Below are 26,421 nucleotides of genomic sequence, written 5' to 3' on the forward strand. Positions count from 1 at the left end.
TCAGGATTGTCTAAGGAGAAGTGGGCCAACCCAAGTCAGAAATGAATCGGATCAACACTCCCACATTACTGGATTGCATGACCCTCCCTGTGAACAGTGTCTGCCCTGCAGCCTGAACAGCATAGAAAACTAGACAAGAAAAGACTACAAAAAAAAGAAAAAAGGAAAGGAAAGGAAAGGAAAGGAAGGAAGGAAGGAAGGAAGGAAGGAAGGAAGGAAGGAAGGAAGGAAGGAAGGAAGGAAGGAAGGAAGGAAGGAAAAGACATAGGCAGGAAAAGGTGAATTCTCCCTACCTGCAGACAATACTTTAAACACTATATGGAGGGCTGGGTGTGGCGGCCCATACCTTTAATCCCAGTACTTGAAAGGCAGAGACTGGTGCCTCCATGTGAATCTGAGGCCACATTTCAATATACTTGCAAGATACAAAAAATTTGCAAAAAAATCAGTACCTTTTTCATATCGACAACTAACTTTCTGAGAAAGAAATTAGGAAAATATCTCATTCTCAATAGCTTAGAGAGTGTACCTACAAATTAATAATAATAATGTTCAAGACCTTTACAAAGATCAATGTAAGGTACCAAAAAAAGGAATTGTGGGCTAGAGAGATGGCTCAGTGGTTAAGAACAGAAGCTGCTCTTGCAGGGGACCTGAATTTGATGCCCACAACACACATGGTAGCTCACAACCAATTTCAGCTCCAGACCTAGAGATGAAAGCCCTCTTCTTGTCTCCAAGGGCACCGCATCCCTGTCATACAGGCATGTCAGTGGGCAAAACATGCATACATACAAAATAAAGATAAAATGAAAAACAGTTTTTAAAAAGAGTAAGGCAAATGTGCTGTGGGATGTTCTGTATGTCCTGTGGGAGCCCTTCTTGGGTTCTTTGTGGCGTTACCCAGCAGGTCCGCATAGAGGATGATTAGGACCATGGGCCTGAGTGCAGGTGTCTGAGATGGTCTGCACTTGGCTGTGCTGGGGGATGGTCTGTATGTCAAGTTGTTCTGATTGATCAATAAATAAAACCTGATCGGCTGTGGCTAGGCAGGAAGGATAGGCGGGACTAACAGAGAGGAGAAATAAAAGGACAGGAAGGCAGAAGGACTGACTGCCAGATGCCGCCATGACCAGCAGCATGTGAAGATGCCGGTAGGCCACCAGCCACGTGGCAAGGTATAGATTTATGGAAATGGTTAATTTAAGATAAAAGAACAGTTAGCAAGAAGCCTGCCACGGCCATACAGTTTGTAAGCAATATAAGTCTCTGTGTTTACTTGGTTGGGTCTGAGCGGCTGTGGGACTGGCGGGTGACAGAGATTTGTCCTGACTGTGGGCAAGGCAGGAAAACTCTAGCTACACAAATGAAATAGGAAAAAGATACAAAACAATAGAAAGGATTTCTATGTCTCTACATTGGCAGAATGCTATTATGAAATAGCTATATTGCTGAAAATGACCTACAGATTAATGTAATCCCTGTCCATCAATATTCTAGTGGCATTTTTCATTGAAGTGGGAAAAAGAAAAACAATCCTGCAATTCATATGCAAACACAAAATACCACAGATAATCAAAGCCATCCGAAACAAACGGAAGGCTGACAATGCTATCAGACTTCCTAACTTCAAATTATACTTACAAAGGCATATAGGCCAAGGAACCAAAGCACAAAACCAGACACTTAGACCAGTGGAAAATAAAAGAGGACCCAGAAATAGACCATGGTCCTTTAATATCTGGTAAAGGTATCAAAAGCATACACAAGAGGGAAGCGGGGAGGCGGGGGGGGGGGGGGGAATACTTGACAAATGGATCCTGAAAAGCTGGAGACTAACATGTAGAAGAATGAGATTATCTTCCTCTTCATAAAAGTCAATTCAAAACTGACCAAAGACATTAAATTAAACCCCGAGAAACTGGAGGTGCTGTCAGAGAACACTTCAAAATATAGGCGTAGGCAACAACTCTCTGAACAGGATACCCAAAGCACAGAAAATAGCCTCCAAGATGGATAAACAGGAAAACATACAATTATAAAACTTCTGCACAGCCAGTCGAACAACCAGCCAGGAAAATGGACTGGATTTTATGTTGGTATGTTACTACACACAGCTCCCCCAAATGTGTCCTAAATAGTTCCCACCTGCTGTCTGTCTGTTCTTTTTCAATTGTTCTTCTGATGTTTGATTGACTTTATTTTATATTTATTTCATTATTTTTGTTTGCTTTTTTTCTTACTAAAAGTCAGAAATGGCATCAGCCATTTTCTTATCTAATTTTTAAATGATTTCCCCTTTTTATTTATTTTTTGTTTTAACATATAATGTTAGGTAGTAATCCATTTATTTCAAAATATTAACTAAGATTTACAACACTGCCTTAAAAATATTCTCTCGTGGTGTGATCGAGTCTTATTTATCAGCTTCTTATTTCTTGTGTACATTTAGCTGTGTTGATTGAAGCGTTGAAAGCTCAAAGTAGACTCCTGAGTGTCATCATGTTAGACTTTACCAATGAGCATCTAATACAGATGAGGTAGCCCTCAGAGGAGGAGCCAGACTCTATCAGTCAAATCTGACCTTTTCTTTTAAATTAGGATGTTGTTTGAGTTTCAGAGTTAACAGCTGAGTTCTGAACAGTTCGTGTGAACATAGTGTTCTTTAAAAAAAAAAAAATCCACTTTAGTTTTGAGATTCCCATTATCCTTTTTCTAGTTAGACAGAAAATGCTTACATGAGTACCTCCCAACCTCCAGCCAGCCGTGTCTCATAAATCCATACACTGCAGGTTTATTTACAATACACAGTCTAGACAGAACACATCAGTCCTGCCAAAACCCATCATTTTAGATGGGGACTCTGGTATCTTTCCACTAGTAAATACTATTAGCATGTTTACAAGGAGCCTGTTGAGGTCAATCATCTCCAGCCACAGGGAAGACGCCTGGTGTTTCAGTTAACTCTTTCCTTCCCATGTGGACATGACTTGTCCCACCAACAAATGGAGATATCCATGATTTTGTTCTGTGTCTGTTAATAATGAATTGTTAATACATAATATTTAACTGTTAATACATAATTGTCTCTCTCAGCATCATAAACTCAGTGAGTTCTGCATCTAATATTTATCACTGTTTTTGACACTACATTTTCATAAAAAGAGTGGATAAACAAATAAATGTTTGGGGGACACAGTTAAGTGGCAGTATTTGCTTCACATGCATGGTGCCTTGGGTTCAATGTCCAGCACCTAAAAAAATAAAATTATATATAAAGAATTGTTAAACACTTGTTTAATGATACTTGTTTCTTCTACATACATCATCTCCTTTGCTCCCACACAACTCGATCAACAGTTAATGTAAAAGAGAACTCATTTGCACCATCCCAGATCTTCCATGTGAAGTCTCCTTGCTAATGTATTCACAGTCTACTAAACCATAATAGGAGGCATTTCTGTATTTTGTAAGTGAAACAGTATTGATATTTCATATTTAAATGCAAATGCTTAAAGTACATATACCATATGCAGGAGAGCATATGCAGAAAGTAGATTGAAGGGAAGAAGAGAAACAACAAGACAGTTTTTGTTTAACATAATGACAATGATTACTAGTTCTTTTTATGCTAATGAAAAATTAAAAATACAGTACACTTAAGAATAAAAAATATGCCAGGCAGTGATGGTGCACACCTTTATTCCCAGCACTCAGGAGACAGAAACAGGAGGATCTCTGAGTTCGAGGCCAGCCTGGTCTAGAGAGTGAGTTCCAAGACAGCCAGGGTGACACAAGAAACCCTGTCTCAACAAAAGAAACCAAAAGGAAAAAAAAAAAGAATGAGAAATACACTTTAGAAATTTAAACAAAGGATTCTCCATTCTCTTTGTATAAGAAACATTCATACAAAAAAAATACAATCAAATTTGCAAAAAAAAAAAAATCATTTAATGAAAATAGATTTTCTCTGGCTATACTGTGGGAATGAGTGGGAAGTGAGAAAAGCTAGGTGGGCGGTGACATTAACCTGAACTCCATAGTGTAGTGAGAACAGAAAAAAGTAGAGAAGACCGAGTGTAACTCTGCAGGCAGAATCAGGCGACAGTACATCACAGGAAAGATGTGGGTGAATAAACTAAGGGAAACTCGTCAGTTTGGGGTTTGGTCCTCTGGGTAAATGGTGATGGCATCCATGAAGGTAGAATACGCATGGGGAGACGATGTGGGCCGGGACAGTAATGCAGAGTTTGGGTGTGTGTGAGAAATTAAAGCAGGGATGTTTAATGGGCTGTGGGATAAATAGATCTGGGCTTCAACCAAAGGCTGAAAACAAGCCTTTCAAGAACTAATGGAAGTATAGGGAGTGGATGGTATGGGTGAGCTAAGTGTGAATGTGACATGGCAAGGGCTAGAGCAGAGTCCAGAGGTGGACCAAGAGATAAAGGAAGCTGCGAAGAAGGCTACAAGGCCATCCCCTGAGAGGCAGGGGGAAAAACAAGAAAAGCAGCATCAGGGAAACTAGAAAGGGGAAGATTTTCAAAGAGGAAGAAGAGGTCCAAAGTATGAAATGCTCCAGACAGGTCATAAAAAATACACCGAAAGTTGTTCATTAAATTTAATAGCAACGATATTAGGGATCTTGGAACAGCTTGTTTCAGGGAACGACTAAGAACGATGTTTGAAGTAAGACAAGGTTAGAGAGTGATCACAGCCATCAAAAGAACTTCGTAGAGGAAAGATGGAAAGATACCACGAAGCCGCTAAGGGCTGGGGGCGGGGGTGGGGGGGCGCGGCAGAGAGATGCAATGAAGCCTCTCAGGGGTAAAGACGGAGAGATACAATGAAGCCACCAAGGGCGAAGGACAGAGGCAGATACTGTGAAGTAGCTAAGGGCTAATGGTTTTATGTTAATACAGAGAAGCTCAAATGTATGTATTCCAACTTTCATTAAGCTAAAACCATCAGTAGCAGATTTTTTTTCTCTTATAAAATAGAATATGCACACAGTAAGGTAAGTTTGTACACTAATTTAGTGTGCAGTCATTTAATTCTTACATGTATATGCATCTGTACAATCACCATCCATTTTCCTATTGGATGGCATTCACCAGGCTTGCTCATGCCTTTTCTGAGTGAACCTCAATCCCTAGAGATAAATAACTCTGGTCCCCCTTACTGAAGATTAGCTTGCCAGATTGTAAGCTCCATACAAAGGAAATCATTCAGGATATATGTGAGACTAATTCATGTGTTGCAAATAGCTCTTTCTTTATTACTGTATACTATTTCGTTGTGTGACTATACAACCGATCCATTTTCCTATTGGATGACACTAAAGTTGTTTCTGATCTGGAACTATTTTGAATGAGGCTGCTAGCACCGTTCTTGTATCTGTCTTTTGGTGGGCACAGTTCCTCAGAGGCCCTGGGTAAGTATCTAAGAACTAAACACTGAGTCATTGGTTAGGGACCTTTTCTTGAGTAAGTTCAGCTGACTTTAAAAGGAGGAGTCGCATTAATTGCACTCCCAAGTCAACTTATGCAACATCTCCTCACAAAAGCTTCATGTTACCACTTTAAAATTGTGGCTTTCTGGTGAGCAGACATCTGAAAGTCAGGAAGATTGAAATTATAAACCACAGCTTCTTAGTCATTACTTATAAGCATTTCAAAGCTTCCTACCTTAAGCACTTCCCATCAGTGGCTACTGTCCTTTGGTAAGCCAAATCTGCCTTTAAAAATGCATAAACAAATTCAGTCTTACGTGAAAGAAGTAATTAAATTCTCCTTTGCAGTTAGCTGAATTGAAACATGATGATCAGAGAAGTCCTGTCAAGAAGAGCTGCGCTCCTGATTATGAATGTGTAGGGAATACTGCCCTCCCTACAGTATAACCTATCTACTTATATATGCAATAACCAAGAGGCAAATTGGTTTCTGTGGTGTTGGAAACCCTTGCCTGATACAACTAACTGCTCCAACTCACATTTGATACAAGCAGTGAGCTTAGAAATAATGACTCAGTTTCCCCTCCTCGCTTTTATTTTAACAGCGGCATTTAAAACTGTCCCTCTGTGTTACAGTCTCTACCATTTTGAAAAATGTTAGAGGTTCTTTGGGGAAAAATAATAAAATAGAATAAGATGTTAACATAAAATTGGAGGTGATCATTTTATATTTCACCCATGGTCTTTCCTGTCTTTGATGCAGTGTTCATTTGGTACAATATCTGAAGCCTGACAAAGAAAATAAATATGTTGTTTATAGTTGCAGTCAATATTATTCGTGTTAACATCCCACACAAAATTTCTTGTCAACACTATTTCCTTATCATTTACTCCTAAGCGGTCACTTCAAATACTTAAGAATCTGTTCATTCACTTCACCAAAATAATCTGTTATGAAATTTACATGTAATTCCTTTAAAAATGCACTAAAAATAACAGTTATACATCTCTATGATTGTACATGAAAGGGATTTCTCAGAATGATGCTGGAACCAGTGATCATAAAGAAAATGCTTGACATGGTTGCCCAAGTAATTTAAGGTTTCTGATCACACCACACAGAAATCTAAGTTCAGAAATTGAAGTACTTTTTTGAGCAACTCATCTGTTCTCTTTTAAAATGTCCACAGCATAGTAGAAAAAGGCAAGGGTTGTTCTAGATTCAAAGCAGTCAGAAGAAACAAAGCATGTGATCCTTAACTAATTCCTATTTGGTTGTTTGGTTGGTTTTGTTTTGCTTTATTTTTGTATTTTTGAAGACATTTAGTAGTGACTAGTAAATTTAAATCACGTATCAGATGATGGAATATTTTTGTATATATTACACAATTCATTGCAATATCAATTGATTCCTATAACTCTTTAGCAATTTAAAGATAAACGTTGAGAAAAAATATCAAGCACTTCAAAACAAGTTAATAAATTACCTTAAAACTTTTACAGACTACTTTTAAAAATAGCTCAAGAGTAAAATTTTAAAAAAGACACACTGCGAGGCGGTGGTGGCGCATGCCTTTAATCCCAGCACTCGGGAGGCAGAGGCAGGCAGATCTTTGTGACTTTGAGGCCAGCCTGGGCTACAGAGTGAGTTCTAGGAAAGGCACAAAGCTACACAGAGAAACCCTGTCTCAAAAAACCAAAATAAGTAAATAAATAAATAAATAAGATAAAGACACAAAATCTCAAATTCATTATATGTAAAATGACAGAAGATTTACAGAGACTTCTCTATTCACTGGTAACCAATGCAACATAATTTAGATTTCCAAAGAATAAAGTGGGGTGCAAATTCAAGTCTTCTCAGAAATGCTTGGTAGAGAATAAGCTAAACTTGATGTCTATTAAGCAAGCTTGTATAAGAAAACCTTAACAATATTTCTACCTTTGATTTTAAAAATCTGATTGTAATATTCGTCCTAAGGAAATAATCATATGGCTGAAACAATTCATGGGTGAGTTTTCTTCAAAATGGAATACTGGCAATCTAGTAACATAAAATGTGTTTGTGATACAACACTGTCTAAGGACTTACTAACACTGTTTACAATACGATGTCATTTATTCTAGGATTATCACTTCTGTAAGTCATATATTCACTTGGGAAAACATTTAAAAATGGAATAAGAGGAAATTTTTACTTTGTAGAATCATAGCTTTGTCTTTCTTCTTCCTCAGGCTACGGGTATTTTCCAACACGTATACCGTAGTTTCTTATTGAGGAAAACAGTACTAAACAGTGATGGGTTAGGTGGCCTTGATTGACTTTGAAAAAAAAAAATCGGGTGTTTTTTTGTTGCTCTTGTTGCTGTTTCCCACTTCCTTTTGTGACAGGAAAAAAAAAGTATTTAGAACCGACTTGATTTTAGCAGATTGCTCCTGCTAAAGTCCTGTCTGATTTAAATCTGTATCTAGAAATGTGAGGTAAGTTCCCAGGTGTCTGAGATGGCTGGTCATTGTCTTCTCTGATAAAACAGGGGTGGTCTGGGGGATGATCCGGTCCCTTTCTGTCTGTCAGTTAGAGAAGACTGCAGGGAGATGGGACTGACTTTCCCCACAGACCCTCAGGAGCTTTCTCAAAACAGTTATGTGTGAAGTACACCATGCTAACAAGGTCAGGTGTGACTGCTTTCTTTTTCTCAGGGACTGACTAGTGAAATCAGTGTGACTGCCCTACTTTATGACATTGGCCTGAGTCCAAGTAAGCATTGGGTTTCTGGGTTTCTTTTTTTTTTTTTAAGTAATTTTCAGACAAAATAATTACTATTTTTTTCTTTAGAAACAATTTTAGACTTAACAAATGTATTGCAGAAATGTAATACAAAGGTTAATGGATACCTACTGTACACATCTCACCCTATTTACTTATGTGGCTATTAGTATGGTCTGTGATCATTTTCTGAACCACTGGAGACAATTTGTATACATCACAGGCCTTCAGTCTAAAAACTTTAGTATATATTTGCAAAAATAAGAGCTTTCCCTTAACTTACACTTTGCAGTTATACCAGCTTCATAAACATACTTTGACACTATAATCATGCAATCTACTGTCCATCTTCCTTTTCTACCAGCTGCCTGACACTGTTCTTTACAGCATCCCTGCCACTCTGACCCTTAGAAGCTCTGCTCTAGGGCAGGTGCTGCATTTACTTAGCATATTCTCCTTAGCTTCCATTAAACCCTAATGTTTGTGCAGATTGTATTCACCACCATGACACTGACAATTTTTTAGAACATGCCCTTCCCTTTTTTTTAGGATGTCTCTGTCTTTGGCTGCCATAACAAAGCATCACAGTATGGGTGTGTAAACAACACAACCCAAATTTGTTTTCTCACTACCGTGAAACCTGGAAGTCCAAGTGATACCCAAATGAACTGCTGGGAGGGCTCCCTTCCTAGTGAAGGCAAACAGCTTCTTACCATCTTCAAAATTCTGTTGTCTTACCTTCAAGGGTTGCTAATCCCATCAGATCAAAGGCTCCATCCCCTGTTGTAACATGGAGGTTTTAATTGGGGCTTTCAGCTTCAAAATATGAATGATGGAGGGGTGATACAAGGTTCTGTCCATAGCACAGGATGTTCTTCACTCTGTAAAACAAATGCCTTTCGAATACATGAATAACAAAGTGGCCTGTGTTATAAAAATAGTGTTTTCTAAAGCTTTGAAATCTAAATAAAACGGTAGCATTGATTTCCCAAATTAAATGCTGACTAAACTAACTGACAAAATTCATTGAAACCCCAGCCACTAAGACTGAGTCTCTGAAAGCAGCCTTCTGCTTGTCATCCTTGTTCATAATGCACCCCCTTCTAGGGGATAGAATGAATAGAAGCGCCAGAAGAGAGGGAGAAAGGCTGTGAGAAGCTGTCTTCTAGACAAGGCCACACCAATGCAGTCACGATCCCATAAAAGCTACGGTGTCTGTAGTGCGCATGCGGACAGTCAGTCCATGGATCTGGCTCCCACGGCTCCACAGCTGCCTTTTGATCTGACTTGTGATGGACTCTGGGGAAGAGGCAGGTCATCTTCAGTTGTGTACCCACTACTCATGAGCCCACCAGGTACCACTGAACAATTCCAAACCCAGAGTCATACAGACACCCCCGGTAAAACTCAGTGAGTTAAAAAGAAAGAAAGTATGGCTCAGGAAAGAGACTTGTCAGGTAGGAGGTGGGGAGGAGACTGGAGAGGGTGGGAGGTGACAAAATCAGAATGCACTCAGTACATGTGTGAAATAGTCAAAAGACAAATTCAATTAAAAAGCTGATTGTGAAAGAAATTACCCCTTTCTGCCAACAAAATCTTAAAATGAATGTATTTATTCCCTATAGAAGTGTTCTGCCCTAGGGATTTCTATAGGATTCAACCTACATCAGGCACAAAGACCATACTTCAATTTATTTTTAGACATTAAATATTCAGAAAAAATATTTCAGAGCAGCATTTGAGTAATGAGACTGGAGGGATTTTTCCATGCAGCTTCTAATCCTTTGGGCCAGTAAAATACTATTCCTTTCTCTAAATTTCATAAGTACTGTGTTTTTTTGTATCTTTAAGTACTGTGTTTTTATCACATGTTAACACATATATACTCAGTTGCATAATTATATATATATATATATATATATATATATATATATATATATGGCATATAGCATATGTTAAAGTTTAGTCCATTGTAAATTAGTTCATGTATTCTTGACAGTCGATCTAAAATTTGTTGATTAGTAAATTTTAATACAATTTTTCAGTTGTTCCAATTAGACATCATCTGGTTTATATACAGTTTCTCTTGAATGAGTGTTTGTTGGTCAGGAAAAGTAGTGAATATCTATAATCTCAGCATTTAGGAAACAAAGATTGGATGATTGCAGCAAGTCTGAGTCCAGCCTGGCATACAGAATGAGTTCTAGACCACCCAAGACTACAGAGCAAGACGTCTATCTTAACCAGTATTTTGAAACAAAAATCAACCAATATAGTTTATTAACTTCGTGCTTCATGTCTTATAAGCTTGATTAGCATTTAGATTCATTGTGGGTTTGTGACTTTATCAGATCATTTGGAAAAGTTAAAGCATCTGCTTATGTCTTATGTAATCTAAAGCAAATTCCCTTCACCACCTAGTGAAGTATGACTTCTGAGGATCACCAATGTTGATTATGTATCCTACTACAAACAACCTAGAAAAGCTTATGTCTTTAATAATATTTTTCCAAAATAATATTTTTAAAGTGGATATGAGAAAAATTCCTTTTTATTATTTTTTAAGAAATGTTTGCTCCTTTTGCTTCTACGATTACTATTTCTTTCAAAGTCAATGATACTAGCTTTCTAACTTTTAACTAGTTTTAGATAATATTAGCTACTTCTGACATTGTCTTTTAAGTGGCTAATTATCTTATTCCATTCTCAGTTTTTTTTTTAAATCTCTGGACTAATTTCTCAATAAAATATAATTTTTCTTTGCATTTACAGGACCAGAGGTTTAGGTTATATATACTTAACAAGTCTTCATTTACAGTTGCATCTACACATGATACAAATGCTTCACCCTGGTAGAACAGAATTTGGAATATGATGTTTATGACATCAGCTCCTAATACCTGGACAAAATATAGATTATTATTTTCTGTACTGCTCGACATTGCTTATTTTCTTTCTGTGGCATCTATTGGACATTTTGTCGACTTGAGGGCTTGGGTCCTGTTTGAAGTAGCACAATGCAGTTGTAGAAGTTGAGACAAAACAAAAGTAGAATATTCTTTCCCAATAGTCTCATCTGTACGAGATTTGTAAAAGGTCAGGATTCATCTTTTTCCATCTTTTTATAATGACTTCTGTGGAAGAAGTGATGTTGGACTCATACTCGCAACCTGCGGCGTATATACACGTCTGCCATGATGAATGAAACTCCAGTGTTCTTGGCTTTAATCTGCTTTGCAGTTTTATGGTTAACCTTTCATGTGATTAAGTATTATTTATTTATACAGGGTTTCATTTTTCCCTTCCTTCCTTTATTTATTTTTTTTAAATGGTACCCACTATTCTTCTGTTAGCATGCTTGTATCCACTGAGTCATAAAATAGAAAGAGCCTGGGCCCAAGGTCAATGTTTTGTAATCAAGGCCTTAATAGCTTTCTGTGACTGCTGAGATTTATCACAATCTCAGACTCATCGTCTTTAAAATTTCAACACTGTCTACATAATAAGATCTAAGATTATTAGTCTTCTTTTCAGGAAATTAAAATATTCTAAAAACATGAATCATATAAAGCACATCGTTTCTAGAAAAGTATAAGGGTGACCCTCAAATTCTAATTTAAAAGAGACTCAAGTGTGGAGGCACACACTTGTGACCTCAGCTCTGTGGAAGTGGAGGCAGGAGGGTTGTGAGTTCAAAGGCTGCCTAGGCCACACAGTGGTGCTCTTTCTGAGAGAAGGGGGAAGAGAAAGTAGGAAAGAGGGTCAGGGAGGGGAAGAAGGGTGATTAAATGTTAATATAACTTCCTTGAAGGAGCGTGCTAGCTCATCAATTAGGGCTGTGCAGTTGGAACAGGGAAAAATGATATAATTCTATTATAATTTTTAAAAATTATTTTTAAAAGATTCTGACTCGAACCAGGACCTTTAAAGTTCTACATGCTTAGTGAAGAGAAAGCCCAGGGGAGAGAAAATAAAGCCATAAAGCCATAACTATAATGTGTGTCTGATTCAGCCTCCTCAGAAACTCTAACTAAACCAGATACGGTGGCATACACTTGTAATCCCCCCCCCCAGTTGGAGGCATGGGTGGGAGGATTACAAGTTCAAGGCCTTCCTGGGCTGTGTAGTAAGATCCGCACTCAAATAAAAGGCAGACAGGTAGACAGACAGATGCAAGGAAGGGAGGTAACATAATTACACTCACTGTAGTCCCAAAGCAGCACACCTCAGGAATCTGCAAATAAAGTCCTGCCGAGTGTAAGACAACAACATGACAGAATCTTGGAACACACAGGGGGAAAGTCTATCAAAGGCAAGAGAAAACACACAGAATAAGTGGGAGGATTCAGCCTTCTCAGAGATTTTGTTGATACCACTGCTTGGTAATAACCTAAAGGAAACATGTCTTAAATTATTAAAGACACAGGAGATGGGTTGAAAAATGAGACAAAATGGGGCATGTGAAAATACACAACATACTTGGAAGAGGACTCAAATAAGTTTCAGAAGTGGAAAAAAAATGTCATCATTAAAATTAAAGTCTCACTGGTGAATTATACACAGCTAAATAGAGTAAACTGGAAGACAGCTCTAGAGAAATGCTCAGAATTATAGCAAAGATAAATGTATAGAAAATATAAGTGACAGGGTAAGAAGATATTGAGACTAATATGAGATGGCCCAACATACTCCTAACATGGTTGCCGAAACTAAAATAGGGACTGGATACCACAGAACTCCAAAGACAACTGAAGCTAGAAAGGACCTTGCCCAAGAAGCAATTGCCATTAAGCCAAAAGCAAGTTTTTCCATGACAAAACAGAAGCCAGATGACAATGATCTGTTTAGCAGATACCTGGTACCCAGTAAGTGCTCAATAAACCTTGTAGCATCTCTCACCTGAGTGTTCCTTGTGAACTAAGCTGGCTGTCTTTTCCCCAGGCAGCCCAGTATTTACATTTTGTTTCGCTTCAATGGTGATTTAGTGTTTATGTTGTTCAACATACTGATCTTAGCTAAAGCTGCTTTTTAGCCTTCAAACAGAAAACTGTAAGACAGAAGGTTTGAAATAAGAGCAGAAATATGAAGAGGGAAACACAAGACAGATGCACATAGTCCAGGAGAACTGGGAGCTTACATGTGTTTGCACACAGGTACTGCTAAAGGCAATGAAGTTTGAATTTACATATTCTGCTATAAAACTGGGTTGCCATCTCATACTAGCCATTTTAAGTGTTCAAAAGAATCATAGTACCTACCAACCTGCTGGGCACAAAAGAATAACTTCACTCTTGGTGGAAATCGTGCTAAATGGTGCTGATCTGTGGATAGACAGAGGAGGAAAATTGAAGTGGGCTGAATATACACAAGTCTCATTCTAACTGAGATTTCAAAATGGCCTCCAGTCACTGTGCTGATTTAAATTCCCATTGGTCACACACTGCTTCATTTTCTCTTCGGATTCACTGCTACATCTTCTTCCGATCCAGTGGGAATGAAAGGCCGTATCTCACTTAATTCAATTTGCATTTTCCTGACAACTAGAAGTTGAGAATGTTTAATGTGCTATAATGTGTTAGTATTTCACAACTCTTATCCTGTGGCTTTCTTGTTTATATCTTTTTTTTTTCTACATTGCCATGTTGAAATAATTTCAAATGGAAAATGATTGTGATGCACTGAGAAATAAGACAAAAACAATTTCTACCCCTCCGTTTAAAAAAAAAAATGCCCTACAATGACATTAATTAAGTGAAAGAAAATATCCATATGCTTAAATTCTGAGATGTTATTGATAGTTAAGCCATGGGATTTGAATCAACTTATTTTTCTTTTAAAAATGATTTTAATGTTGCTATAATACCATTTTCTCATCTCCAAAGGTCAAAACAAATACAATTATACTTGAGCATTGGGAAATTGTCCTACAACTTCCTACTCTTTGTTTTCTCTGCCTTTCCCTTGGCTCCATGTAGACTGAGTGCTTATTTTTCTTTATCCCTGCTATTATTTTTATTTGACGTTATTCCCTTTTGGTAGAACACTGTGTACTTGACCTTAGAGAAAAAAACCCTCTGTATGTCTCTGTATATGAAAAGCAAGAGAGAGTAATGAGGGGGGAAAAAAACACTTCAAGATTTGTATGTTTAATTAGACTGCGTGTTTGAATTACAGAAGAGTCCATGTTTTGTAACTCATAACAGGAAGAAAGGAATTTGTGAACATTGCTTACTTGTGTTTGGGAAATGAAGTTGAAGTCCACTCTGGTGCCTGGATTAAGTAACCGACCCAGAAAAGAATGACAATCTTTAAAAGTAGAACTGTACTAGTGTTTTGCTTTGTTTTGTTTTTAGCCAGAAATTGTAGTATTGAAATTAAATAGAAATCTGGGCTGATGTGATTGATTACCAGGTAAAGGCACTTGTCACTAAGCCTGATGACCCGAGTCCACATAGTAGAAGGAGAAAACTGACTCTCCAAATATGTCCTTACACTTCCCTATAGGTGTCGTGATATGTGCGTGTGCACAGGCACACTACACACACACACACACACACACACATATGCACACGCTCAAACACAGTAAAACTTATGTAATTTAAAAATTAAATAGAAAGTCTAAAATCTTGGAAAAGAATGGACAGCAAACTTTTGCAAGATGCTTCACTGTAGTGCCAGCAGCCAGCACATTTGAACCTCCACTGGTTAAAATGTAGTTAAGCTCCCTCATGCAGATCTGGTCCCCGTTCTGCATATTGTTGGCAAGTCTTCTTCCTATTGTCTCTTTCACTGCCACTGCCATGGGTCGTCTTATCCAAATCCCCTGCTACTCTGTGCTGAATGATGTTTCTCAACCCTGATACAAGTGTTCTTAGCAGCAGCTACAGAAAATGCAGACAGGAGTTTTACCTTGAACAAAACAGACAGCAGCTATCTTTACACCTTTTCAAGGAGACTGCAGGACCTAGCTGATGTTGAGGCCAGAAATCCTTAGCATCTTCATCAGCTGTAGACACACTGGCTATGTGCAGCTCTGAGATTTTCATAGCGCAAGCCAGAATGTGCCTTTGTGTGCCCTCTGCCTTTCCCAGTTGCTTCCAACTGAGCACCTCTGCAAACGATTTGTTTTGAGCAGGTTGCCTCTGTGTTTGTGGTTCTTGCCCTTGCCAAGGATGCTGACACTTTCCAGCCATCTCACAATCCAGGCTCTTTACGGTACCTCTACTCATTTGCCAAGTGGGTTTTGTCACATTTTCTTTAATTGACATGATGTCAGTTCATATTAAGATAATTTTGACATGTGTTCAAGGATAAGAAATGAAAGCAGAAGTTTTAAAACAAGACTTTTTTTTTTAATTCAGATAAAAGTTTGCCCAGTAAAAGCTGGAGTGCTAACCAAATAAGATTTGCAACCTGAGTCTCCCGTCTCCAGGGGGCCCTGTACAATAACCTGCCAAGAAATGCTTGGCTTCTCAGGAGTGCTTGTCATGTGGGATGTCATATCTCTGTGGTCCTGGAGCCTCCTATGGTCCTTCCATCTGCTCAAGTTTGAACTGAGGTGTGGATGTGGATCTAGTTCTAAGATTCATGTAATGTGTGTCTCGAATGGCATCTGAGAGCATTTTTCTCTCCCTGTGTTCCCTTGGAATGCTCTTGCGTATTCTCAGAATGCTCCCCTGAGTGGAGCAAGCACGGGGATTGTGTGCTATGCATTGAGTCTGTGAGGTCAAGGGCTTTAAACACCAACTGTGCGGCTGCATGACAACATGGCTGCCTCTTCCCCTTGGGTGCTGGGTGTCTTCTGATCCTCAGGAACTCCCTTTTAAGCATAAGTAACTACACTGATATATTGTATTCTAGACTGATATCCTGATGGCGATGGGTAGGAAATAAAAGAACAGAACAGAATGAGAGAGGCAGCAGGAGGACAAAGAAGAGAATGAGAGAAAACTAGGAGGAAGAGAGGGACGAGTTTCCATGGAAGAGGTAAAAACAGCAAAACAAACGCCACCCAAATAACTCTGTGAAGCACTGAGCCTCACGCTAGAGTTCAATTTTATTTGACTGCTGTGTTGTCTCATTGGGATACACCTGCATTCGTTTGTTAGTTATACAAATCAAGCCTATAGGTAGGATTTTAAAAAGAAATAATTCAGCCGGGCGGTGGTGGCACACGCCTTTAATCCCAGCACTCGGGAGGCAGAGCCAGGAGGATCTCTGTGAGTTCGAGGCCAGCCTGGGCTACCAAGTGAGTCCCAGGAAAGGCGCAAAGCTACACAGAGAAACCCTGTCTCGGAAACCCCCCCCCCCCCAAAAAAAAAGAAATAATTCAGCAATTGAAAATGATGCAAGTCTCCCAGCCCCGACTGGAACGATGCCCATTTAGAGAAGTGGATGGGCAGAGACGCACTGGAAGCAAGGCTCGTATTTCAGGCATCGTCACCTGACACCTTTGAGTTCTAATCTATATAAATTAAGTCACTAAGAACATTAATCCCATACTAATGCCCTACCAGAAAAATTAAACCGCCTATTTCACACAAATAATTGAAAGAGAGAGATAGAGAGAGAGAGAGAGATTGAGGGCTAGGGAATGACTCATCAGTAGTAAAATGTAAGCCATGCAAACCTGAGGACCTGAGTCTGGATCTCCAGCATACACACACACACACACACACACACACACACACACACACACACACACACACACACAAAGAGGCTCATGGGTGCAAGTCTGTAACTCCAGAATTGAGGAGATAGAGATAGGTGGATTCCTGGAGCCCCCTGACCAATGACTCTAGCTTAGCAGAGTCATTGGGCTCCAGGTTCAGTGAAAGACCCTGTCTCAGAAAAAATACAAGGTGTAGAACAGTGGTTCTCAACCTTCCTAATACTGTGACCCTATAATACAGTTCCTCATGTTCCTTTAGTACAGTTCCTAAAATTATTTTCATTGCTACTTCACAACTACAGTTGTGCTACTGTTATGAATTGTAATGTAAATACATGTGCTTTCAATGGTCTTAGGTGACTCAAAGGGGTCTCGACCTGCAGGTTGAGAACCATTGGTGTAGGATACTAAAGATATCCAATATTGAATTCTAGCTTTCACATAAACACATACATGCCTGTACATCTGCATGAAAAATGTGTGTGTTTGCATGCACACATACATACACCCTGAAATTCTCATTTGTAACATCAAATTTTAGTCCTAAAAACTAGCGTTTTAGTTTAATGTGGCCACCAAGGGTATGTCTATAATACATTAACCCAAAGCTTCTCCAAATAAGCTGGATTTTTTTCTGTTTTTTTTTATTTTAATTTCGTGGGTTTTTTTTGTTTTTGTTTTTTGAGATAGGGTTTCTCCATGTAGTTTTGGTGCCTGTCCTGGATCTTGCTCTGTAGACCAGGCTGACCTCAAACTTACAGAGATCTGTCTAGCTCTGCCTCCCAAGTGCTGGGATTAAAGGCATGCACCACCACCACCTGGCATAAACTAGAAATTTAATAGAGATTTATAACATTTTCCTTAATTGTTCTAGCATTAATAAAAACTTGGGAGTCGAAATTGAGATAGATAAAAAGGAATAGCAGAGAAACAACCAGCTGACCCTACTCAGATCCAAGGCCACAAAATCTCCCCAAGCCCTTCTTTCTCTTTTCCTGCCCCTCTCTATCCGACTTCCCTAGTCCTCCAACATCTCTATGGCTAATTCCAGTCAGCATAGTGCTGACTCTGTCCTTTGATTCAAGGTTACACTTTATTGGCACAGCAGAGCAGCAGTGAGAAAAAATCTCCTGAAACAGAGATTAAATGAACAGTATCCATCCCAAACCCATTACAGAAACCCAGAAAGAGGGTCCAGCACTCTGTGGGCTTGATACGCCCTCCTGATGATTTGATGCATACTAAAGTTTGGGAAGCTCCAGCCAAAGCCTCTGGACATTGAAGGGCATAGGCAAGATGAGCTGGCAGAAGATATTGTAACTTCATACTTCATATTCATTTCTAAACTTCTATTTGGTGTGTTTAAAATATATCATAGTTAACAAATCAATGTGGTATGTCAGAAGTGCCTGTTTATATTTTATTGGTAGGACCATGGGGAATACAAAGGTAGGGTACTGTTTTTCTAAATTTTAAAACTCTTACTCTACAAATCCAGCTGGACCATTAGCCACCAACATTGTCTATGTTTGCATTAATATATTTATTTCACTTGTTGCTTCTACAATGCTTTACAAATCACTTTCAGTACACCTTTCTCTTCTTACGGAGAGAATTCCCACATTCCTAACAAAATGGTAAGAAAGGGGCACTACACTGCATCCAGTCCTTGAGGAAAAAAGATTAATAGTGGCATTTGAACTGCAGTAACACCATCTTTCTTTTCTCTCTCACTGCATTTATGTTCTAGTGTGCAGAAAAACGACTCAGACAGTAGAAAGGAGCCTTCTCTCCCAAGTCTCACCATATCCTTTTCTCTTTCTTATGGCTCATCTTAGATGGGGAGATCTCTGCAGGGTGGAGCCCTTGCTCTTCTTGGTAGCCTCATCCAAGTCCCCCAGTATACACCAGCTTGTATTAGCCTGGTGGGTCTCTTATGCCAGACATAAGTGGACAGAAAATGGTAGTTCACACTTATTCTAAATGGAAAAGTAAGAGTAAAGCTGACTTTTGAGCATGACTGTTTGGGGATCTAGGAAGGAAAAAGTAGGCAGAAATACTTATTTTCTTCCTAATCCAACATTTTGCCTGAGGCATGTTGTTGATAACTCAAGACTTAAGCATGTAAGGACGGGGCCTTCCTGTGCACCTGTTCTAGTGATACCGTGGAGGAGCTAAAAGCACACACATAGGCTTCAATCGTTTCTCTGCATTTACTTCTGACGTGACCCTCACCAAGTCCCCTGTCCTCTCCTGGGCTTCACTGTACACGGAGGATAGCTACCACTTTGTTGACTCACTATGGGAGCCAAAGCTCAGGACAATGTCTGGACTGTAGTAGATTCCCAACAAATATCACATTATGTTTTGCTAATGCTGAAGAGATTCCCCAAAAGGGTCCCATCCCAAGTCCCTCATCATGGAAACCCACCAACTTTTTTGATTTTTGTTTTGTTTTCCTCATGAGCTTGCATAATATACACAGTTTTGAAAATCAAAAGCAATGTTCCCCACTGGAGAGACTGGCCTCAACATTTGCTATTAGCTCCCTCTTCATGCCCTTATGTCTGTCTGTGTGAAGAGCTATTTCTGTTCTTGAGCTACCCATTGGCAGAGGTGCCTAATGGCGCATTAGTCTTTATCATCAGGAAAGAAAGGAAAATTATATGTCAAACTCCATGATGGAGCTATTTAGTTGAAAATTTGCTGACAGTAAAATGATACCACATCAAGGAAGGAAGAAAGAACTTCAAGCTTTCTATAAGTGCTCAAAAGAAATCAGTTTGCCTTAGAGGAGATTCTATAACACCCCATCATCAAATAAAAAGACCTTGGGGTAATGGTAATTTTCATGAACTCTTAAGAGGAGTTCAGAAAAAGTCATGAATGCCTTTTTGTTTCATTTTTTTCCAAACTTATTCTTTTTTGAGTAGAAGAAACCCACCAAATGTATTTTGCATCTGTGATTAAGTAAGAGGAAGCTTATAACACAAGTGTAAGGGTGGCTAGGCTAATGGGCAGAATTGCCTGCTGGGAACGTTCCCCTTGTTCATTTGGATTTGCTATGATCCCGTAAGTCCCATGCAGTATTTCATGTGAGTCTTTTCAATAACATTATAAAATAGGTATGACTGTGGTTTTTGAAGTACTCCATGCCACTTGGGCTTCGTGTAGAGGTTGGATATTAGGATTTCTTTTGTTACCTGCCCCCAAAGGAGCCATGATTGACTGCAGCGGACCAGAACCCCGGCCCCCTGCACTCAGGTTACTCTTATTTTCTTTTACCAGTTACCCCTTGAGATCTCTTTGAGGACATGACACGGACCCCATGGACTCAAGTTCATGGACCAGTGTCATTTCCAATGGTGGTTTTGTAACTTTAAGGATACAGATGTCCTAAGACTGCTGTTCCCTTTCAGAAGAGTTTCCATTTGGGATGGACAATTTTCAAGTTTGGAATTTGGCTTTTTGTGCTGCTGCTGTTCCTTGGCTTTTTTTGAGTCCACCGTCTTGCATGAATGCTGCCCACTCCCCACTGGACATGCAGACTTGCTGATTAACCCTGACCTGCTCCGGTCTTCTCCCCTGCCTCTTCCCAGTGGCCTTCTCCCTGGACAGTTAGCAAGCCAATACATTCCGTCTCCCAAATGTGTTTACTGTGAAACTAAATGGAATTTTTGGAATTGTGAAGACAAGAGTGAAATGCTTCTTTGGTGTCTGCCATGGGGATATTTACTCTGATGCCCGGCCTCAAGCTTGTGTACGTGGTCCAAGCATAACTGCTTGCTTCTTGCTTGACTGTGTGTTTGAGCTCTGTCTCGACCTCCAAGAGAAGTCTACACTGTACCTCACCCAAAGGGCATCAGAACACCCACACTGGTGTCTCGGTGTAACACTAGTCAAGGGAGTTCATTCCCTCGTCTTTCAACTTTGAAGTAGAGAATTAAAATAGCTGAAGTTGAAGAGGTTATTTTAAAGGGAGAGACTGAGTCATAACTTCATGCTATCATGCAGTCCCTGACCCCACAGCACTCTGAGTACAGTCCACACGCCATTCTGCACTTGCCACGTTCCTCCTCAGTATACCCAAAGAGGCAGTCAGTTCGGTAACCATCATGGGCATATCTCCTTAGCTCTGTTTACAGAGCTGCTGAAGATGGGCATTGAGCTTCAAAGATCATTTCCTTTAAAGTATGTTCATTTTCTTCATTAAGTGATAAACACTTTTTCGGTAGGTTTGACTTTGTAATTCCTCATGATATGGCTTATTTCATGATCAGATTCACGATTTAGCTCAAGAAGCCTTTGAAGGTTTTAAATAATTGCTCCAGCATGATTCATAATTTATTAGGAAAGCACAGATTGTTGTAAAATTTTTATACATCCTTAAATAATTACTATTGCTAGATCTCCGATTTTGTTTCATATCAAGGAACGTAGTTTTGTCTAGGAAATTTGACTCCACCGTAACTACTTATTGAGCTCTTCTGAAAGCGTGTTTCTCACAGATGGCCTTCAACTTGCCATGGGGATGCGTCTTAATAAACCTATCATTAATTGAAAAAATTGTGAAGAACAAATGTTCTGGCATGCCTCATCTGAACAGGCTGCCTTAGCAACATAGCACACGGTGAGGTATTTCTTCTCCACCCTCCGGATCTTGGAGCTCATGGTAGCTGCAGCTCTCTGCTGCCACCTCACCTTGTTGACCCTGAAAGAGATGAAGTTCTACCTAATGATTGTCTACACCAGTCTAGTATTTAATGTGGGTTCAGAGACAGGAGGTTGAGCAGAGTCAGACAAGCAAAGCAAGTTTCTAGGCAGCTTGGAACATTCCAGAGCTCAGAGAACACAGGTTCTGCATGAAATCCTTAGAAGAATTTTGGACAAGCACTTCGATCCACTCATCCTTGGAATTTTCACTCGTGGATGTTGATTGTGTGCTGAGCCTTCCAAGCATAATTCCATTTGCCACCCTACCAAGTAGACAAGGTTGTCCCAGTGTAATAGGTCAGGGAAACCAAAGCTCAAAAAGCTCTGGAACTGGCAGAAGTCATCTTTTCGTCTTCATCGTACTCTTATGAAATGATATGTGCTTGTGTGTATATGGCACAATGGATCTAACCCAGAGCCTTGTGAACACTAGACAGCTCTTTACCACTGAGCTGCATACAAATTCCAATAGTTTTTATTTTAAGAAGATGAAGAAGGACACACAATAATAAATCTATCTGTAATGATGAAATTGAGTTGGTGATGGTATCACCAACACCATGAGCCCAACATGTGACTCCAACTGCACTGGGCTACTAATACCTTTGTATGTTGACTGAGAAATGTTTCTTTGAGATCTGTGGTGTAGAAAACAATCCAGTGAAAGCTCTGGATTATAGACTCATGAGGTAAGTTTCCTGACCTGTCTAATCCAGTGAAGAAGCTCATAGTGGAATATAGTTCCCATGTATACAGACAGTAGCCTCTTGTTTTTTCATAAGGAACTTACATTGTTATACAAAATAGCCCTCACATCTACCCAGAAATGCACATTTCCATATTGGCATCAAATGTCATCTTTTGACAGTTATGCAAATTATGTAAGTTTTAATTGCAGGACAAAACAAAGACACGGTAATGCCACCAATACTTTATTGCATTTATGTATCATGTACATGTGCAATAATGGGTGAGGGGAGTGTGTGCAGAGGTCAGAGGACAACTTGTGGGGCTTCTTGTCTCCCTCTGCCATGTGGGGCCCTAGGCTGTAATGCAGGTTATCAGATTTGGCAGCTAGCACCCTAACCCACTGAGCCATCTCCCTGACTCATCACCCCAAAATCTTACTGAGTGTAATACAGACTTTGTAGTGCTAGATAAAATCTGAAGCTGGAAAAGGAAAAATGCAAAAAAAACAAAACCACTGATCCTCCTCTTCGTTCTTCATAGAAATTAAAAACGAGAGCTCTGGGACAGGGGAGAAGCCACAGTATCTGCTGCTATCATTAACTGTGAAAAGCAGATTCCTCTTTTCTGCCCTCATCCTAAGCCCTTTCAGATGAACTTTTCAGTCCTTTATTGAATCTAGAAAACGGTATTTCAATCCTTATGTGATATGTGTTTGGGACTCTTACTGCTCTTCCCACTTTTAGAAGAGATTTCTAGGTGAAATCTCTCACATGTAACAAGGCCATGAGAATGGACAACCGAAACAGATTTGATTATTAGCTCTTCCATGACTGTACAACTTATAGGTCACAATTAATTATGAAAGTGTTGATCGCTGTTTTGCACTGTTACAGTTGAATGAGAAAATAAACAAATAAATAACTTATTTTCTTCTATCCAAAGCTCTCTTTAGCATTAACATTCTAGGTCAAGATTGGGCAGCCCAGTTATCCAAGTTCATATGATATGAAAACTGTTCATTGTTTTGGACAATATTGATGAACTCCATAGCCTGACTAAGTGTCGGCAAGCTGAAATGGAGTATCTAAGAATAGAGGCCTACATACTGTTTAGATAAGCCTCAACAGTTTAATATACTGAGCCTGAAAAGTCTGACGGATTAAGGTAGGAATTAACTTCATGATGCAAAGACTTGCCCAGACTTTGGATATAATGCCATTTAATGAGTGGGAATCTTTTCAGGGAAATAGATGCATAGAATGATGACCAACCTTTAAAGATTGCCGGTATCAGCGTGAAGATTATTGAAATCAGGAGGGAACAGTGAGCCTCAAAGTTGGAAGAACTTGATTTCAGATCCAAAAGTATTTTGTGTATTATAATGTTGAAATATATAATACTTCTTTAATTTAAATATGTATCTCTTCAAACAACATATACATGCAAAAGTTTATATCTTTAAAAATAAAACTACCCTAACTGTAAGAAATCATATTTAAATATAAAATATGTGCATCTATGCAAATATGTATATGTAAATTAAAATATATACACATACATGCCTATCTATACATATATGTGTGCATATATTAAAGGAGTTATATAATTATATATCTTATAGTTAGTATGAATATTATGTAACACACTTATACACATATCTTTATATATACCTGTCTTTAATAGATATGTGTATATGTTTAAAAATAAATCAATTCTGGCTGTATTCAGTGAGAAAGGGCTATGTTCTCATCATGTAATCTTTCGTGCTGTATTCATCCCAGCAGAGTCTGAAGAACACAAAGTCAGATTCCCTCAGGCACAGGCCTCTGATAGCTATAAGAACCCTAAGACCAAGTAAGATCAGGATCTACAGACCTATTTTTTGGACTCCATATAATTCCTAGCCAGAGACCATAAAGGGAAAAATGCTAAGAAATTCAGAGGGAAAATGGAGAGGCCAAGAAACTCTCAAGGCAAAAAGGGTGTACGGTAGGGAAATAGGCCCACACTGAGTAAGAAACACATTTTATTTTGAGCACTGAAGAAGGCTATCTTGTGAACATCAGAGTGTCCTAGACTCTGAGCCTGAGCTTCAGAAGAGACGCTCCTGTAACAAGAATCAGAAACTAGGGTGTGCAGCCTATGAACTCCTCCAACCTCTCAGACCTTGAGAAATCCCCACAAGGCCTGGCAGATCACTACAGCACAGATTCCCAACCTGTGGGTTGCAACCCACAGAGGGGTCACATATTTACATCAAGATTTATAACAGTAGCAAAATGACAGTTAGGAAGTAGCAACGAAAATCATTTTATGGTTGGGGTCACCACAGCATGAAGAACTGTATTAAAGGGTCACAGCGTTAGGAAGGTTGAGGACCATTCTCTACAGAGTCACCGCATATTCCCAGTTCTCCCATTCTTACCATGATAGTAGCATTTAAGGTGAGTTAAAAATCAGGTACAATTCAATAGTAATATTTTCATTTTATTTCAACATAAGCATTGTAATGTCAGGAAAGTGATGGCTACTTGTTTTAAATATAGTTTTCATTTTTAAATAAAAAAAAATGAACAAAGCACATGGTAATGCTACTCATTATTTACTTCTGAGCTCTCCAAAGCACCATGAAGAAATGGCCAAGATTCTGGTGAAAGGGGAGCAAAAAGCAACGGGAAGATGGAGTCTGGGCTGAGGTTGCACAGGGTGCCGCCCCTCTGAACCTCAGCGTTTTCCATAAAGGAATCCAAAGTTGCTTCCAAAAGACAGCAGCTCTACTGCCCACTGAAGTCTCTTTTGCCTTTAAAAGTCAAGTCTCATTTCTGACTGACTTGCACTGCCTCAGGGTAGAGTTTGATCCAGGTTCTGTTCACTGTGGAGGAAGTCGTCGAGCCAGCCATATGTTCCCATGTAATAACATGCTGTGAAGGAGAGGAAATATCGCAATTGCTCTTCCAAAGGCTCCTGGGGGCACCAAACTTGCAAAGACTCTATGAGGAAAATATACAGGTTTCTGCCACACATACAAGTTCGTAAGAATTCTTAGGAGGAGGCTTGTGAACGAAAGGGAGAGAGATGATCTGACACTGGAAATGTTTCTTGTTTCTGGTCTCCTGCATCAATGGGTTCCTCTCTTTTATGGAGTATAAAATGTCACTCACTGGATAGATGGTATCTGGCATCTATTCTGTGTTTGTGAACATGGATAGACTCTATAATTACCTTCAAGAATTTGAAACCTAAAATAATTACTGGATCATACACATCTGTTAGCTCTTATAATTTGACTGACCAGCTCTTTATGATTTAGACTTAGGGGACCATCTTGGGAAACCACCTTCATTAAGCTATGTGAAGACTAGGGTTTGAGTTGGTATAAAAATAAAGTATATCCATGAAGAGAAATCCATCTGTGAGGAACCACTAGGGATATTTGGAGAGATATCCAGAAGAGCATTCTCCTTACTTAAGTCATTTTTTCCTTCTCCCCACTATTTGGAAAATAAAATGAAGAATCTTGTCCCCTTCTCTCGTCCCACTCAATTTCCTGAGACTTTCCCTGCTATTTACCTTAATAAATGAAACCAGAATGGATTCCAAAAAGACAGACTGGCATATATTCGCTATGGTGGAGGTTCTGCTTTCCAGTTGTACCAGGTGATTCCCCAAGCGTCTATTTATTTGTCCTCACTAAAATCTGTGACACACTGAGGAGTTGTCACTGGGTCGTCTTCTCGCCTCAGTCTAATGGCACATTTATTACACCACAGCCCATTATGGGAACTGCATGTAAATAAAGACGATTATGTAACAGACTAAGGAATACGGTTAAGTAAACATAACCTTGATGTTAGATGGACGGCAGCCAACTTCTGACTGCACTTCACATTCTTTACTTCTTTTCCCACGCATAGTCTCATTGGATCCTTGCAGTGACCTTGAATTGCTTCCTACCCTTGTTCCTCTAGTTCACAGTGGAGGTGACAGTCTCAAAGAAATTAGAGTGATTTTCCTCAGATCACAATTCTACATGGCAAAGGTATGTGTCGATCTACACTTTCTGACTCCAAACTCTCTCTCTCTCTTGTGTTTGTCTTTGTGCCTTCAATCCCACGTGCAAATCATGACATT

At 39.3% G+C, this 26,421-nt stretch overlaps 1 protein-coding gene across 6 annotated transcripts in view; it reads left to right on the forward strand.

The window, feature by feature from the left end:
* The window catches only part of Rgs7bp (regulator of G protein signaling 7 binding protein), a 99,445-nt gene that overhangs the window by 37,076 nt on the left and 35,948 nt on the right, over nt 1–26,421 (forward strand). The window contains exon 1 of one of the 6 annotated variants that reach the window (XM_076551951.1): nt 15,901–16,044. The exons of the other annotated variants lie outside the window; for them this stretch is intronic. The gene's annotated coding sequence lies outside the window, so the exon portion shown is untranslated. Of the gene's footprint in view, nt 1–15,900; nt 16,045–26,421 lie in introns of those variants that run through there. 6 annotated transcript variants of the gene reach the window in all.

The sequence above is a fragment of the Peromyscus maniculatus genome, chromosome 15, assembly GCF_049852395.1.
Source record: "Peromyscus maniculatus bairdii isolate BWxNUB_F1_BW_parent chromosome 15, HU_Pman_BW_mat_3.1, whole genome shotgun sequence".
NCBI lineage: Eukaryota > Metazoa > Chordata > Mammalia > Rodentia > Cricetidae > Peromyscus > Peromyscus maniculatus.